This window comes from Carcharhinus amblyrhynchos, unplaced genomic scaffold (genome assembly GCF_965287045.1).
Source record: "Carcharhinus amblyrhynchos unplaced genomic scaffold, sCarAmb.v2.hapA scaffold_38, whole genome shotgun sequence".
Taxonomy (NCBI): Eukaryota; Metazoa; Chordata; class Chondrichthyes; order Carcharhiniformes; family Carcharhinidae; genus Carcharhinus; species Carcharhinus amblyrhynchos.
In genome coordinates, this window is record NW_027649779.1 from 5,027,420 (window position 1) to 5,044,645 (window position 17,226).

The 17,226-nt window shown below is 42.2% G+C and overlaps 1 protein-coding gene and 8 non-coding genes across 9 annotated transcripts in view; 4 read left to right on the forward strand and 5 right to left on the reverse strand.

Annotated features, from left to right (window-relative positions):
• LOC145362417 (uncharacterized) overlaps positions 1 to 17,226 on the forward strand; it is a 1,142,232-nt gene that overhangs the window by 117,068 nt on the left and 1,007,938 nt on the right. The window lies entirely within an intron of this gene.
• On the reverse strand, positions 211 to 283 carry trnav-cac (transfer RNA valine (anticodon CAC)). Its single transcript has one exon. It is a non-coding gene; the product is annotated as a tRNA-Val (tRNA).
• On the forward strand, positions 888 to 959 carry trnaq-uug (transfer RNA glutamine (anticodon UUG)). The gene has a single exon. It is a non-coding gene; the product is annotated as a tRNA-Gln (tRNA).
• On the reverse strand, positions 2,150 to 2,222 carry trnat-ugu (transfer RNA threonine (anticodon UGU)). The gene has a single exon. It is a non-coding gene; the product is annotated as a tRNA-Thr (tRNA).
• trnan-guu (transfer RNA asparagine (anticodon GUU)) lies at positions 3,805 to 3,878 on the forward strand. The gene has a single exon. It is a non-coding gene; the product is annotated as a tRNA-Asn (tRNA).
• trnae-cuc (transfer RNA glutamic acid (anticodon CUC)) lies at positions 5,071 to 5,142 on the forward strand. Its single transcript has one exon. It is a non-coding gene; the product is annotated as a tRNA-Glu (tRNA).
• trnal-uaa (transfer RNA leucine (anticodon UAA)) lies at positions 6,372 to 6,454 on the reverse strand. Its single transcript has one exon. It is a non-coding gene; the product is annotated as a tRNA-Leu (tRNA).
• trnaf-gaa (transfer RNA phenylalanine (anticodon GAA)) lies at positions 9,123 to 9,195 on the reverse strand. The gene has a single exon. It is a non-coding gene; the product is annotated as a tRNA-Phe (tRNA).
• Positions 9,968 to 10,049, reverse strand: trnal-aag (transfer RNA leucine (anticodon AAG)). The gene has a single exon. It is a non-coding gene; the product is annotated as a tRNA-Leu (tRNA).

Consider the following 17,226-nt stretch of genomic DNA (forward strand, 5'->3'; position numbering starts at 1 on the left):
GACTGAACGGGGTGGGAATAAATGCTCGGTGTCAAAGTCGAACTTTCCTGTCCGTGTGTCAAAAATAAGTGCATATTATTTCACAGAAAACATTTGAGGGTGAAGTCAGAGCAATGATAACATGTCTTTTACATCGAGTTTCGGATAATGTTGAGCAACAAACTGAAATCAAGAAATTCTCCCTTACCCGACATGAGAAAGCTTAATGAATGTTTCTGCCCGGTTTCGGACCGGGGACCTTTCGCGTGTGTGGCGAACGTGATAACCACTACACTACAGAAACAGCTTGAAGCTGGTTAGAGCAAATCTGCCTGTCTGCAATGTTCAACTGCGCTGTGTTGCTGCAGGTTCCGATGGTTAGACTGAGAGCCCATGTCACTGAATTCAGGAAGATAACCGTTACTTTCAATCTGATTGTACAACTTATCCCCAACATCAACATTTAAAAGTACTCGTCTCGCAAATATCTAAGGGAGCAATGATTTCTACCCATTTATTATTTCATCATTCTCATATTCCTTCGAATAATCTCAATCAATTACACTCAGTAATAAAAGCAAATTACTGCAGATGCTGGAATCGGAAAAGAAAATGGAAAATTCTGGCAAGTCTCACAAGGACTGTGAAGAAAGCAGAGCTCTGACTAGCTGATGTTGTTCAGCAGATTTACTGCAGTAAGGTTTATGTCAGTTCGATACAAACATTACTATTTGAATGTGGTCAGTTACAGAGAAATTTAATGCAGTAGAAGGTAGCCTACTTATTTTTACAGGAGGAACCAGCAACGGCTTTATAAATATGAACTGTGCAACGGGACTGACATTTCTCCCTGCTGTTGACATGGTACAAATATTTATTGGCGATTTTCAACTTTCTACCATGTGTTGGGTTCCGTGGTGTAATGGTGAGCACTCTGGACTTTGAATCCAGCGATCCGAGTTCAAATCTCGGTGGAACCTTGCTTCAATTTGCAAATGCAGATTGCCTGGAGAGCGTTTCGTTTAAATTTCTCACCAAGTGTTAATCCAGAGAATTTCTCCACCAGTTCAGCTGTTGTTAGAATTCGATTTGCTGAGCCTCTGGCGCCAGATGCTTGAAACATCTGTGTTTTTCATCTTTCCCTTCTTTGTTGAAAGAAAGAATCAGTTGGTGTCACACAATAATCATTCTACTGGAGTCGGTAATTACTGAGCAATTGTGTGTGTTTGAGATGGAGAGTAGGTGTGTGTGTCTGTGTGTGTGTGGTGATTGTTGTCCTTCAGAGTGCTGTTGATTCCATGGGTGACGTTTCGCACTTGAGCAATTGTCCCCTGGGGCTGATGCAATGACGCCAGGAGAGTCATTCACTGCATCGTCTACAATGTGATTGTGGTGGAATTTGCTGAAATATCCTCAGTGTTTGATTTCCACTTTCTGAGAATTTAAACATAAGCTTCCTTCATAAGAGCTAGGAGCAGGAGTAGGCCATCTGGCCCCTTGAGCCTGTCCCGCCATTCAATAAGATCATGGCTGATCTTTTTGTGGACTCAGCGCCACTTACCCGCCCGCTCATCACAACCCTTAATGCCTTTACTATTCAAAAATGTATCTGTCCTTGCCTTAAAAACATAAGAACATATCAGCAAACTCATAATACGTTTTGCAAAAAAAAAACAATCTTTCACCAAGTTCTGAACTCCGAGTACTGTATTTGGAGTCCGGAGAGCTCACCATCACACCATACAAACAGGAACAGAACCGCCAGATGCAAATGGTCACTAAAAACACGTGACTTTTTTCATTCAATGTGGCAGCAACAACAAGTAGGTCAAATGCTTTGAGTGATCATTTGCAGACACCTCGTTATTTTTAAACTCCAGTCTGCCGGCAAAGACCAACATGTAATTTCCCTTCCAATTATCTGCTGCACCTACATGCTAACTTTAAGCATTCCTTGTACAAACGCTTCTATTGTATTCTTAATACCAACATTTATATTTTTCAGCTCTTCAAATATGTTCTGGTTATTCTATATTTTTCACGAAGAAGAACATGTTCTTGCTTTCCCAAGTTGCACCTGACCTGCCCCTCCACTCACAAGAATACTCTGTTTTACCTCCCACTCTATCTACCGTTTCCCTACAGCTTCTCGTAGCTAAACTTTGGGTGGAGGTTCCAGCGAGAATTGAACTCACGACCCCTGGTTTACAAGACCAGTGCTCTAACCACTGAGCTACAGAGGCAAATGCTGTCAGTTCCTTGCGGTACGAGTAGCATTATCAGTGGATTGAGGAGCAGGATGGGGTTTGTGGTGGGGGATTTTTGATGAACGTGGAAATGTCTGAGGTGGAGAGCAGAAAGTTAAAATGACAGAATTTGAACCTCGGTTAGAAAGTCCCAACCCATCCTCTGGGCAGGGATTGCAGTCTCAAATGTTGGCAATTCTGTCGCTTGTATCGACAAACAGCCATTCAGCCTGTGTTCCTGTCTGTCTTCCCGATCGGACTAACTCCGTTTGATAAAGTGCCATCTGGACTCGAAACATCCGCCCTTTTCACTCCTTACAGGAGCTGTCAGACATTGGGAGATTTTGGAGCATTTCCTCTTTTCCCATCCGCAGTAATTTGTTTTTATCACTGAGTACAATTGATTGAGATTATTCGAAGAAAGTTGAAAATGATGCATTAATGAATGGGCAGAAATCATTGCTCCCTTAGATATTTGCCAGACGAACTCTTTTAAGTTTTGGTGTTCGGGGTAAGTTGTACAATCAGATTGAAAGTAACGGTTATCTTCCTGAATTCAGTGACATGGGCTCTCAGTCTAACCATCGGAACCTGCAGCAACACAGCGTAGTTGAACATTGCAGACAGGCAGATTCGCTAGGGTGAATGTCCAGTTGTTTCTGTAGTGTAGTGGTTATCACGTTCGCCTCACACGCGAGAAGTCCGATGTTTGAAACCGGGCAGAAACATTTATTAAGCTTTCTCGTGTGGTGGAAGAGAAAACTGTTTGATTTCAGTTTGTTGCTCAACATGAACCGAACTTCGATGTTAAACACGTTATCGTTGATCTGATATCTCCCTCAAATGCTTTCTGTGAAATTATAAATACGTTATTTTGACGAAAAGTCAGGGAAGTCGATTTTCACACCCAGCATTTATCTGCATCTCGTTCAGTCCCCAACAGAACTTAATGGGTTTCTAGGTGCAGACTAATATGGTTAATCACCATCTGAAATATCTGATAGTAGTGTGTGCTCAAAAAGTGAACTAAGTATATTCTAAAGTAGTGTGTCAATGACCACAATTCTATTTCTGAAATCCTATTCCAGAACTGCAGCATGACCGCACAGTTTACAATTCTATACAAGTCTCTTTAGTTCCGTTGATGAACTAGGGAAAAGACGCACATTTCACTGAAGAATCTTTTATTTAAATCGTTTTTCATCACTAAGAAACAGGAAAATTCACTCAAACAGATGAAGGAATCGAGACTCAGTGCGGATCTACTGGACTTTCCTGTAACGGGCCGGATTTATGTGCCTGAATGTTTCAATCCCATAATAAAAATGGTGGTGAGTTCTTTGCCTTCCGTTGAATTTCTCCCTGTGGTAAGAGACGTGGATTTATTTTACCTGCCCGTTCATAGTAGAAAGGGAATAACCAACACACTACAGCAGTGCTGCGGCATCAATGGAACTAAAGAGACTTGTACAGAATTGTAAACAGTGCGGTCATGCTGCTGTTCTGGAACAGATTTTCAGAAATAGAATTGTGGTCATTGACACACTAGTTTAGAATATACTTACTTTCTACTCTCTCAGTCTCTGTGGCGCAATTGGTCAGCGCGTTCGGCTGTTAACCGAAAGGTTGGTGGTTCGATACCACCCAGGGACGGAATTTTACTATTTTCTCACCATCAGCATTCACAGTCAACAGTTCCCTGTTGGCAATGGGTCCGTGGGTGCCAATAAAAAAATTGCTGTCAATTGTTCCCGGTTGTACTGTTATATGGTGTTACCAACATTATTTAATGACGATTGATTTCTAACTCATCACATATAACATTATATATTCCATTACACCACTAAACATAAAAAAAATACAGTCGGAACATGAATTTGTGGCTGAGCATTTGTTCCAATTCCATATTCCTGCTTCCATTCATTTCTGGATAGATCATAAATCTGTCTAACCCAAACTGAAATGTGTTCAATGATGGAGCATCAGAACCCTCTGGAGTAGAGAATTCCCAAGATTCACCAGCCTTTGAGTGAAGCAATTTCTCCTCATCTCAGTCCTAAAGCATCAGCGCTTTACCCTGAGATTGTATCTCCGTGTTTCAGATTCCCGGATCAGAGGAAATAATGTTTCAGTTTTTTAATGCTATCTATTCTTTCCCGTTAAAGCTGTCGAGATTTTCCTGCATTTTCTGTTTTTGATTCAGATTCCAGCATCCTCAGATTTTGCTTTGATTCTGTTTAAAATGCGGGGATCCAAACTGCACACACTGTTCCAAATGTGGTCTCAACAAAACCCTGAATTACTGGAGCAAGTCTTCAAACACTTCAGAACTTAACTCCGTGCTCAAGGCTGGAAGGAGAGTGTGACAGTGGATAATTCTCACTGTGTACATTCCTGTAACCAGTAACTGGATCAGGAAGATGAGATATCTGTGTTTCTTTGTACTGTCATCTGTAAACTCCATCTCCTCTCAATGCCGTGTATCAGACATTCGCTTTCCCTGCTTTCCAGTTTGGTAAATGACTTGTTCCCGTTACCCTCCGTGATGAAAGCCTGCCGTGAATTACCGTGTACGTTTCACAGAAGCCACAGTGATGGGTTTGTTTGGTTTTGGAAATTGAAAGCGCCAAAGGAGCAGTTTGCGGGACTATTTCACCTCACTGTCCATTTCCTGTTCCAGCTAACAGGAATCACTGCTTTCACTGGCTGTAACATTCACTTGTGTGTGATATAAACATGGCAATGTGAAGGATAAACTTGTATTTGGTGAATTCAAAAGCCTGAAGTAAAATAAATAGCAATTGGTTCAAGCACAATTTCATCTTTTAAAACAATTTCATCAGCTTCCCTGGTGGTCTAGTGGTTAGGATTCGGCGCTCTCACCGCCGCGGCCCGGGTTTGATTCCCGGTCAGGGAATGTTGATTCATTGCTGTATAACAATCCTGCATTACTTCCAGTTCTGTGGGAATCAATATTAGAGAGATTTCATTTTTTACGTCTGAATTGGAAATATCACATGAAAAGAACCAAAAAAAGAGAGAGCGATAGGGTACAAAGCGCAGATGATATAAAATGCTGATGTTAAAATCTGGCTGTTAATGGGAGAAAATTTATTCCTTCTACTGACACAAATATCTCGCAGATCTGGGTCCAAATCTTGTGCTCAATGACAAGAAAACACTTTCATTGAATTAAGCAGGAACTCTCCTACCTCCAGTGAAGAAGAGGCAGTTTTCACTCAGAAGCAGTAACTGTGAGATTAAGTGGAGAGGGGGATAAGGACAGGTTAAAGCAGTGTGAATTGTCTCAAGGCTGGACACTTACTAGGATTTTGCAAGCCCATGCCAAAAGGTGGGGGTTACAAGTCGTGTTTCATGAACGCAAAATCCCGGTTGAAGCCGTTCTCTGTATTTGGAATTTGGCTATCAGATCTGTTCAGCGATCCTGTGTTGTGGTGTGTTTTGAAGGCCGCCTTGGAGAAAGCTTACCCGAAGATCGGTGGTTGAATGCCTTGACTGCTTAAGTGTTCCCCGACAGGAATGGAATAGCCTTGTCGGCTGTGAAGCGGTGTCCATTCATCTGTTGTCGTAGCGTCTGCATGGCCGAGGCGATATACCATGATACGGAATATCCTTTCATGCGGTGAATGAGGTAGACCACGGTGGCTCAGTTACATGTATATATATCGCCTACCTGGTGGATTCTGTTCTCACGTTTGATGATGACATCCATTTCGATGATCCAACACATCTTGCAGAGGTTACCGTGGCGGTGGTGTGTGGTGTCATTGTCGCTGTTCTCCTGCAGGCTGGGTAGTTTTCTGCGAACAATGGTCTGTTTGAGGTTGCTCTGTGTTTTGAAGGCAAGTAGGGGGGTGTGGAGATGGCCTTCGCGAGATATTTGTCTTCATCAATTGCATGCTGAAGGTTCCCAAGAAGCTTCTCCACTCTGGGGACGGACTGGAGAAGGAAGGGACTCGAACGTTGTTCCCTGTATGCATTCTGAGGAGGTCGGTGAGTTTTTCTTTTTGCAATGGCGCGTCGGAACTGTCGATCGATGAGTCAAGCGCAATACCCCGTTCTTACAAGTGTGTTTGTCAAAATAAAAACAAGACCACACACCCACCGCTACGTTCAACTGCTTTCTGGCAGTGGTGGGATTCGAACCCACGCCTCGAGAAGACACTGGAGCTTAAATCCAGCGCCTTAGCCCGCTCGGCCACACTACCACACGAGAAAATGTGATAATCCTGTCATTTCACTGCATTGATACTGAAACATGTCAAAATCAGTGGAGTTGGAATGGGCGATGAAGAAATCGTCGCCGAATCAGATGCGCAGCAAACAAAAACCATCTCCAGTCAGAAACACAATGAGCTGCAGTGAAGAGCCGGCTCCATTTAAACTGTCCTTAACCTCGTCTGCTCCTCAGATGGGAGGATATGGCTTCCTGTTGAATTTGCTGCGAGTCTTTACTTGAGAAAGGACAGGACACAAGGCGAGACTGAGATTTGTGCCTGCTGCCGGGAAATAAGTGATATTCATTTTCACGGATTGGAGGAGAGCAATAAAGCTTCATTTCGTGACCTGCAATCAAAACAGCAGTGAAAGTGGAATTGAAACTGATGTTTTCTCACGAAGATCTGAACCTCACCCACTGCTCTGCTCAGCATTCATTCCTTTAGGTGACTGCAGGATTAATTCTTCGTTCAATGCAATCAAATCCTTTCAAATATTCCAGATTTTTTTTTCCCTGTTTCATTTCCAGATTCCTTCATTTATGTTCATCAGCGATAATTTACTAACCTCCAGCCAGAAATTGGACAAAACTGACCCCAGTTGGTGACATCCTTGATTTCTGGATGTTTGCATCTCCTCAAGCCTCTGTCCGCCTTTGTGCCTGTGTGTGTTGCTCTGTGCAGTGGGACAGAGCAACACACTGTGTACATTCCTGTAATCAGTACCTGGATCAGGAAGATGAGATATGTTTGTCTCTTTGTACTGTCATCTCTAAACTCCATCTCTGCTCCATGTTGTGTGTCATACATTCGCTTTCCCTGCTGTCCAAATAAAATTCGGGTTCACCAGCTGTCTGTGTGTGGATCAAGCAGGTAATTGACCCTGGGAGCTAAACAGCCAGAGGGAGCTGGAAGAGAGGCAGCGACAGAAACGGGAAGAGAAGGTAAATGACTTGTGCCCTCCGTGATGAATTCCTGCCGTGTGTTACCTTCCAAGTTTCACAGGAGCCACAGTGATGGGTTTGGTGGGTTTTGGAAATTGGAAGTGTCACATGAGCAGTTTGCGGGACTATTTGACCTCACTGTCCATTTCCTGTTCCAGCTAACAGGAATTACTGCTTTCATTGCCTGAAACAGTCACTTGTGTGTGATATAAACATGGCAATGTGAAAGATAAACTTGTATTTGGCGAATAAAAAGTCCGAAATACAATAAAAAGCAGGTGATTCATGGATAAATGAACATTTTAAAGCATTTGCAGTATCTTCCCTGGTGGTCTAGTGGTTAGGATTCGGTGCTTTCACCACCATGGTGTGGGTTCGATTCCCGGTCAGGGAATGTAGATTTATTGCTGTACAACAATCCTGCGTAACTTCCAGTTCTGTCGGAATCAGTATCAGGGAGATGTACAACAATCTTGTATGACTTACTGGTCTGCAACTGTCAGAATCAATATTCGGCAGATTTCCTTGTTTGCGTCTGAATTGGAAAAGTCACATGTAAAGAACCAAAAAGAAAATAAGAGAGCGATAGGCTAGAAAGTGCTGATGATACAAAATGCTGATACGGGTTAAAATCTGGCTGTTAGTGGGGGAAAATTTATGGTTTCGACCGACACAAATATCTCGCAGATCTGGATCCAAATCTCTGCTTCAATGACAAGAAAACTTTTAATTGAATGAAATAGTAAAGTCTCCCACTACCACTGAAGTGAAGGCAGTTTTCACTCAGAAACCAGTAACTGTGAGTTTACCAATGTGGGAAGGAGAAAAACTCCTTTTGAGCGGTGACATTGCGGGAGGAATGGAGAGCTGGAGATCACCCAGAAACGCAGCAAAGCTTCAAATCAATGGCGCCCAATGTTGGATGGTCCATTAACGGTGATAATTTAATGTTATTCAGCAGAATCACCACGGGATGGTTTATCACAGATTGATGCTAAAACTTTGAATGGAGTGAACTGCAGTAACATTGAATGCAGTAGAAAGGGCAGCACGGTAGCACAGTGATTAGCAGTGATGTCTCACAGCGCCAGGGACTCAGGTCCTCAGGTCACCGTCTGTGCGGAGTTTGCACGTTCTCCCCGTGCCTCCGTGGGTTTCCTCCGGGTGTTCCGGTTTCAAAGATGCGTATTTTAGTTTGATTGGCCATGACAAATTGGTCCTAGTGTCAGAGGGATTAGAAGGGTAAATATGTGGGTTTACGGGGAATAGGGCGTGGGTGGGATTGTTGTGGGTGCGGACTCGATGGGCCGAATGGCCTCCTTCTGGAGGAATCAAAAGAGGTAATGCAAATATACATTGTTTTGGATGAAACAGCAGGTCAACAAAATGTATTTTCACTGCCATGTAAAAGCGGACCTGACATCTGCACTGAAATGTGATGAGGTTGGAATAACTCAGGACGTTACATGGCATGTGTGCATCAGGAAACAAAGATAAACTTTCACCTCCATCACCTTTCATTAACATTGGGAATGTTTAGAAATAGAGGAAGTTTTTTAAAAAGCGAAATCCAACAAGGTGGAAATGTAACAACATCTGGCAGGGTGGAAATTGCGATGGGTATTTGGTCTGTTGCAGCTTGTGTGAACTGATGTTTGAAGACAGTGCGAGACAAAATGCAGTGCAATTAGCAGAGAAAACCAGCAATGGGATCCTGCCGAAACCCGGGATTGAACCAGGGACCTTTAGATCTTCAGTCTAACGCTCTCCCAACTGAGCTATTTCGGCTGGCTGATGAGGTTGAAGCTTCCGTCTCCCAAATATCTAAGAGAGCAATGATTTCTGCCTATTCGTTTGTGCATCATTTTCAGGTGTTGATCTGATTTGCTTTAAACGTCATGAATTTTTTTTTTCTCGAACATATTATTACAAAACTTTAATGCAGTGGGAAACATCATTATTCATTTTGACAGGAGGAACCAGCAGAGGCAATGTAATATCAATTACTGTGGGCAAAAGATGGGCTTCTGGAGCCAGTCTAGTTGTTTCTCCAGTAAACCGGGTCTGCTCGCCCTGAGTCATCACCGTGTTTCTGGAGTGTGGTGGTTATCACAAGGTCCAGGTTAATTCTGTAAATATCTGGTTAGAACGAGGAATGATGGGAAGTGTACAGCTTTAGTTAAAAAATGCAAGTCCATCATCTTAATTCTTGATCAGTTAATAGAGTCTCACTGTTTGTAATCCTGTTATTTATATCATGATGTGGAGACGCCGGTGTTGGATGGAAGTGGGTACAGAAAGCATTCTCACAACATCAGGTTAAAGTGAAACAGAATAATTTGAATTACGAGCTTTTGGAGCGCTGCTCCTTCATCAGAGTGTTTAACTCGGCAGTCAGAAATTCACTGTGTGTGTGTGCTCTCGAAAGGGGCCACTTGCACACACTGCTTTACTCCAGCAAATTGTTCAGTTGGTAATGTTTCTGTTCGTTGTTCTTGACGAAAACGACACAGTACACATTTCTGCATCCAATCTGTGAGACCAAAACTCAAATTCACTGTGGCAGCGGTGGGATTCGAACCCACGCCTCCGAAGAGACTGGAGCCTTAATCCAACGCCTTAGACCGCTCGGCCACGCTACCACGTGAAACGCTGTCACAATAATGTTATTTGATGATAACGTTACTGAAATTCATTAAACGCAATGGAGCTTGGAAAGGCCATCAGGAGGATTGAGCCTGCTCCTTCACTGATTCAGGTAAGTCTGAACTGAGGAACAAACAGAAATCATCTCACCTCAGAAACACAATGAGCTGCACACAGTAACATGCAGTGAACGGCCGGCATAGTTTAAACTGTCCTTAAACATGTCTCTTCCCAATTTCCTGCCAGGAACGACAAGAGAACCTTCTGTTGAATTTGCTCAGAGTCTGCACTTCAGGACATGAGGCGAAATTATGCTTTATATGTTCATCCAGGTAACAACCCACATGTGTTTTCAGAGGTTCGATGGGATCAATAAATTTTCAATTTCAGATCAATGACCTGAACAGCAGGGAAAGAGTCAAACTCTAACCACCAGGCCAGCAGCTTACAGCGTGTTTTAGAATTTAGTTTATCCACGCTGCTTTTGTTACTTTAATTTTTACACCAGACCACTTTTATCACAAACAGATTTGTCCCGCAAAATGGCAGCTTCTGATTCAACCATGATGTGTTCATCCAATGAAAACACTACATGAACACTGCAGGGCAATAACCTCTTTCGCTTCTGACAGTTCGAAACTGAACAGAACTATTTCCAAATGCTTTTCAATGCAGAATGAGGGAAAAGTTTAATTATTCAGTGTGAATATAAACGGTGAAATCTGACACATTTTACCTTGCAACAACATCTCAATCGTTAGTACTTTGCAGTCTATCACTCTCCTTCTCTTTCTGTATCTGTTCTTGAACTGTTACACATGTAAAATTTCCAGCTCTGATGGAATCTTGCAAACCTCACTCAGGTGACTCTAGTAGACCGGCTTTCGATCAGAGAGTAAATCAGATTATTATTAATGGTTTGCTGAGATCAAATAATCTTATTTTCCTCGGCGGGAATTGAAACCAGGCATCAGTGGGGAAGTGCTGAACACAAACCACTGGACTACCAGTGAACAGTAGTTTCTAAACTGACTTAACACAAATCCCTTTGCTTCTTATTTTCATTTAGATCTTTTTTTTTCACTTCTGACACTTTTCATTTTCAACATGTCCTGTTTGGATGGAACATTATTGCCTCGTTCAGCCAATGACAACACGGATTGAGCTGGGCCATGGAATTGATAGTGAGGTGAAATGGTCTCATAAGCTGCTGAAGTTTAGAAGTGAGGGGGGAATCTGATCGAGGTATATACAATTCTAAATGGATTGATAAATAAAGATAGACCCAAAGTTTATTTTTTTATGGGGCAATTTAAAACAGAAGGTCATATCGATAGTTTGAGGGTCGGTAGATTTAAAATTGAGATGAGGAGGGGCTATGGCCTGGGAACCTTAGTAGTTAGTAAAACTAATGTTTCAAAGTTTCTGGCGAGAGGCCACATTTTGCAACTTTATGAATGGGGACATTGAATGTTTAGACATAGAAACGAGCGGCACGGTAGAACAATGTTTAGTACGGCTGCTTCACAGCTTCCAGAGTCCTGGAGCTCGATGCCCAGCTCTGGTCACTGTCTGTGTGGAGTTTGCACATTCTCCTCGTGTCTGTGTGGGGATACTCCAGTTTCTTCTCACAGATAGGCGGGTTCTTGGTGTATCTGCATCTATATGTGTATGCCTCTCTGTAGCCTCCAATATATGTGTGTGTGTGTCCCTGTAAATCTCTGATTCTTTGTGCCTTTTTTAAGACTAAACCGTGAAAATGTCTGACAAACGAATTAAAGAGAGCAGAAATGTTTACCCACTAAGATTCTGAATGTGATTACCGTCTGATAACTGCATCGAATGTACAATTTGAAGTCTCACGTAATCGCAACTTCAATCTCCGGACATTATCTCCCAATGGGAAACGAAGAACACGGTTTATCTGCGGTGTCTGGTTATAAAAAGGGCAAATACGCCAGCCGAGATCATTCTACAAGCTCCAATCTCGGACAATATCGTTCAATATTCATATTTTAGTAACCGGTTTGCAGACTCATAAGTACCAGCGCCTGCAGGCTCTGTGGTCCGGCAACAGTTGGAGGTGTTGTATCACCTTAATCGCAAGGTTAGTGCAGCAGGTTTGAGGAGATATTTGAAGAAAATTTATTTCCCTGTTTCCATGGAAAGGGAACAATCAGTAAAGCAATGGCATTAATATCTCTGTCAGTAACATTCACAGGGAAATCTGGCCGAAGGATAGTGAATTTAATACTTGCATTCATATTTACCTTCCGGCTAGTGAACATGTCGATTACAGCTAATTATTGTATAACATTACATTTTAGTGATTTAAAGATTTGTCTATTTTCTCATCCACACATTATCAAATAATATTTCATTATAATTGGACATATGTCTCTTTTTCGCCGGATTTTCCATTCCTCGGTGCTCATTTTTTTTTCCTTAGTCCGTTTAGAAATCCAGCCGAACCCTGCCTCTATGTTATGTTCTGTGTATATTTAAAATGTAGTTGCTTGTTATAATTTTTGACTTTAGCGCAATTCGAGCCCTAACTCACTCAGATCTATAACACACACTGTAAATTGCATGAGCGTCTCAAAATGACTAACTGTGCACTGCTTTGAGTTATTAGCTCATTATACCAATCTCACCGTCGAATGCTGACACGGGATTTTATTAAGTGTAATCGCAGACAATCCAATTTTCTATCCGAGCTGCAATCAGACTCTGAATGTAACTCAATGGGAGTTTGGGGCTAGTATTTCATGGACATCATCATCTCAGCATCCATCATAATTTCCCATGCCCTCCGCATTCCCAACTCCCTCCACGCCCCCAACGCCTCCCTCCCCCCCCACTTCCACCCCTTGACAAATGCCTTGGCTTGGGAGAGTTTTTCGTATCATTTGGCTGGTGTTGGGTTCTGGGGGATCCAATGAATCTTAATTGTCTGTAGGTTAGGGAGAGATTAGTCTCTGTCTACGAGGCTGTTGGCTTCTTAACTGGTGGGCTATTTTCTTTGTTTTGTCCTGAACCTTTTTCTCTCCCCTTTCTTGAGGTCCATATTCTTGCTTTTGTTTTGTATTGGCTTTATTGTCACCGAGGGTTAGGGTTAATGTTAAGGTTAGAGTTAGATAGTTAGTTAGGGTTGTGGTTAGTTTTAGTGTTAAGGTTAGGGTTAGAGTTATGGTTACAATGTGCAAATTTCATGCAGACAGTGACCCTAGGCCGGAATTGGACCCAAGTCCCTGGTTCCGCATACATGAGAACAGCCTAAACTGGGAGTTTGGGTTCATGTCACACTTTCTATAACCCCCATTACTTGCCGGGGCTTGCAAAATCTCACTAACTGTCCCGTCTGGAGACAATACACATCTCGTTAACCTGTGCTTAACCCTCTCTCCACTCACATTGTCTGTACCTTTGAGATTGGATTACTTGTAAGACCTCCATTCAAACCATTATTTTGAAAATTGAGTTTGTGTCTTTATATGCCTTATTTGTGCACAGAACTCCCGCTTACCTGACGAAGGGGCAACGCTCGAAAGCTAGTGGCTTTTGGTACCGAATAAAACTGTTGGACTTTAACCTGGTGTTGTGAGACTACTTGCTATGAAGCAAAAGTGCTAACCATTGTGTCACGTTGCTTTTGTTGCAGTAATCTGTTTGTTCTCTTCAATTTAATTCATGCGAAAGATCAAGAAATCTAATTATATCCCTAGAGTCTGACATCTGGTATAAATATGGCAATTCATCAATGTAGTGCAGACTGCAATCAGCGCTTCTGGAAGAAATGCATGGAATACCAAAAGGCCTGGTGTTTGCCATTTATTATCCAGTCATAGCAGCTATCGGAGTTTCAGGTAAGATATCTGAGTTATTTAATAGCTGCCAAAAACATATTGATTGGTTGCATCAATTCCCTCAATTTTTGTTACTTATCCCCAACTCACAGCAACCTATGCCTGCTTCTAGTGCCAAACACTCACTGGCTCAGCCCGGGAGTTCTATTTCACATTTACAGCTTGTGCTGTGCCAGGACCCAGCATCGTTTCGAATTGTTCTGTTTTCTGCAATGAGTCAAGCAACATAACTGGTCAAATCTCTCGTATTTAGAGTATTGTTTTATATATCACCGGATATTTCAGATGATTATCAGGGATACAATTCAGTCTTAGCGCTGCTTCCCAAATCTCCTCCACAAGTTCAGACAACTGCTAATAATTGTCAATTTATTTGCCTTCGTTTGAAGGTGTATTCGTGAAAATTCACTGCAGATTTTTCCAAAAGTAAATCGTTTTGCTGTCATTCATGTGTCATATTTAATACCCATTGCTATATAATCCTTGACCTTACTAACTTCCACACTTAATGATAGCTATTTTCCAATTTACCTGCTCCATTTTTTTAAATTACTTATTTTCATGTTATTGTATTGTGCATTTAATGCTTCAGTACTGGTTTTGATGTGTTTTCCATTTCGCATTATGCCTTTGTCCGGTCTCACTAATGATACAGTCAATTTTGTTAACATTCCTTATTATTAATAAAAATATCATTATTAAGCAGAAACAATTGTCTCTGAGGTGCACATATCACGCAGAACACAATGTCATTAATTGTTTTTTATTTGCGATGAACTTTCCATTTCTCACGCTTTCATGCACAAATTCTCACAATCTCTTTCCCTCTATTGCAGCTAACACAGCAGTGATTATGATCCTCGCGAGAAGAAGTTGTGGTCTCTCCAGATGTATCACGTATTACCTGGTGTCCATGGCGGTGGCGGATCTCCTGCTCATAATATCGGCTGTAGTATTGAACCGGATTGCTGGAATATTTTTTCCATCCAGTTTCTTGTCTGTCACACCAGTTTGCAGTTTCCGGACAGCCCTCAATTCTGCCGTCATGGACAGTTCTGTCTGGTTAACCGTCGCTTTCACGTTTGATAGATTTGTGGCTATTTGTTGCCAGAAACTCAAAGTGAAATATTGTAATGAAAATGTGGCAACTTTGGTCATTGGAATCGTGTCCACACTGACCTGTGTAAAAAATGTCTTTCTGTACTTTATTTATGAGCCCATGTACATAATTAACAATGTACCCTGGCTCTGCAACGTAAAGCTAATATTTTACACATCCCCTTTCTGGGCTGCTTATGACTGGATGCGTTGCATTGTAACCCCTATCCTCCCATTCATTTTGATTTTGCTGCTGAATGCTCTTACCGTAAGACACATTCTAGTGGCCATTAGAGCCCGCAGGAGACTCCGGGCCCAGGGCAATGGAAAGATTCAGAGCGACCCAGAGGTGAACAAGCGGAAAAAGTCTATTGTTTTACTCTTCACAATTTCGGGAAATTTCATCTTGTTATATTTGTTATTTTTTATAACTATCATCAATGTCCGAATTGCAAAAGTTACTTATTTCTCAGGTTCTAGTTTCAGTGATACATTTAATCTTGAGGAAAATGGATATATGCTTCTGTTTTTGTGTTCCTGCATTAACCCATTGATTTATGCTGGGACTCAGAGTAAAATCAGAGCCGAGTTAAAGAATTTGGTGACATACCCACTAAAACAATTTGGCATCTTTTTTCAAAATTTTACACGTAGGATGAACAAATGTTAATGCCATTTATTCTCAGTCAGTGAAGTGTTCCTTTCCGTCCGTTCATTCCTCCGCCCGTCCTTCTCTCTCTCTCTCTCCACCCAGCCATCCCTCCATCTGTTGGTCGTCCACCAGCTCATCCATCCATTTGTCCTTTCATCCGTCCATCCACCCATCCAACCATTCCCCATCCGTCCGCCCATCCATCCAACCATTCCCCATCCGTCCATCCATCCATCCAACCATTCCCCATCCGTCCATCCATCCATCCAACCAACTATCTATTCATTTCTCTCTCTCTGAACACTGTTTCGACCTCTCTATCTATCAATTTGTCTTGCCAAATTTCACCATTATCAAGTGAGGGTGTACAACATTTTAACAGGAGAGGTAGCCTTCAAAAACAGTGCAGTGTTTCGGGTAGTGGTGTGGCGTGCTTCTGGCTGTGAAGCATTTGGGGTGAATTAAGACTTCCTGTTCTGTGCCTGCGAGGGAAGTATCACTTTGGCCAGAGTGTACTGCAGCGATGGATGTTTTACACACCTTAATTCAATTTAGGAGTAGGTTCTGGTAGATTTGTGCTCTGATGATCCACTGGAGGGTTCAGGTTGGGAGCACAGTATTCAAGTGCCCTATATACTGGAAGGGATTCAGCAAGTTCTCATCTTTTTCTGGAACCATGGTGTTCATGCAGACGAAAGGATCGCTGTCATTCGTTTGTCCCCAGATTGATGTGGGGAAAAAAACACTCTGTTGGCATTGGTGTTTACTCCTTCATGGGCACCATGTGCCCAACATAAGAACATAAGAACATAAGAAATAGGAGCAGGAGTAGGCAGAATGGCTTGCACACAACAAAGAGGACAAATGCAATCCGGTCAATTATGGGCCCATTTGACTACTCGCAAACACTGTTGCAGTGATGGAAGGTCGTTTCAACAGCACTTTCAAAGTGTAATTGCTCAGAAATAACCAGATCAGTGACTGCCAATTTGGATTCAGCCAGGTTCACTCAGCTCGTTATAGCCTTGGTTCAAAAATGGACAATAAATCTGAAATTCAAATTTGAAGTGTTAGTGTCATCATAACTAGGCAGCATTTGATCTAGTGTGGAATCAAGAAGCTGGAGTCAATGGATATCAGGGGAAAACTCTCTGCTCGTTTGGGCCACACTTAGCTCAAAGTCAGATGATTATTGTGTTTGAAGGTCAGTCTTCCCAATTCAAGGAGCTCACAGTATCAGCGTATTGTTACGAGAGAAGGAGAGTGTTAGGCCCATCGTGTTCGCACCGGCTCTCCAAACCAATTCATAACGTATTGGCCTTCTCATGCCTTTTCCCCGCACCACTGTACACTGTTTCAAATAATCATGCAATGGCATCTTGAAGGCTTCGATTGAACCTGTCTTCCCCACATTTTACGCCATGTAGTCCAGACCAAAAACATTAATGTGTGTGAAAAATATTTCCTTCCTTTGCAAATCACTTTAGTCTGCTCTTTCGTTCTTGATAGTTTTATGTGGGACCAGCATCTATTTTGTACTCTTCCCAGGCCCCTCAT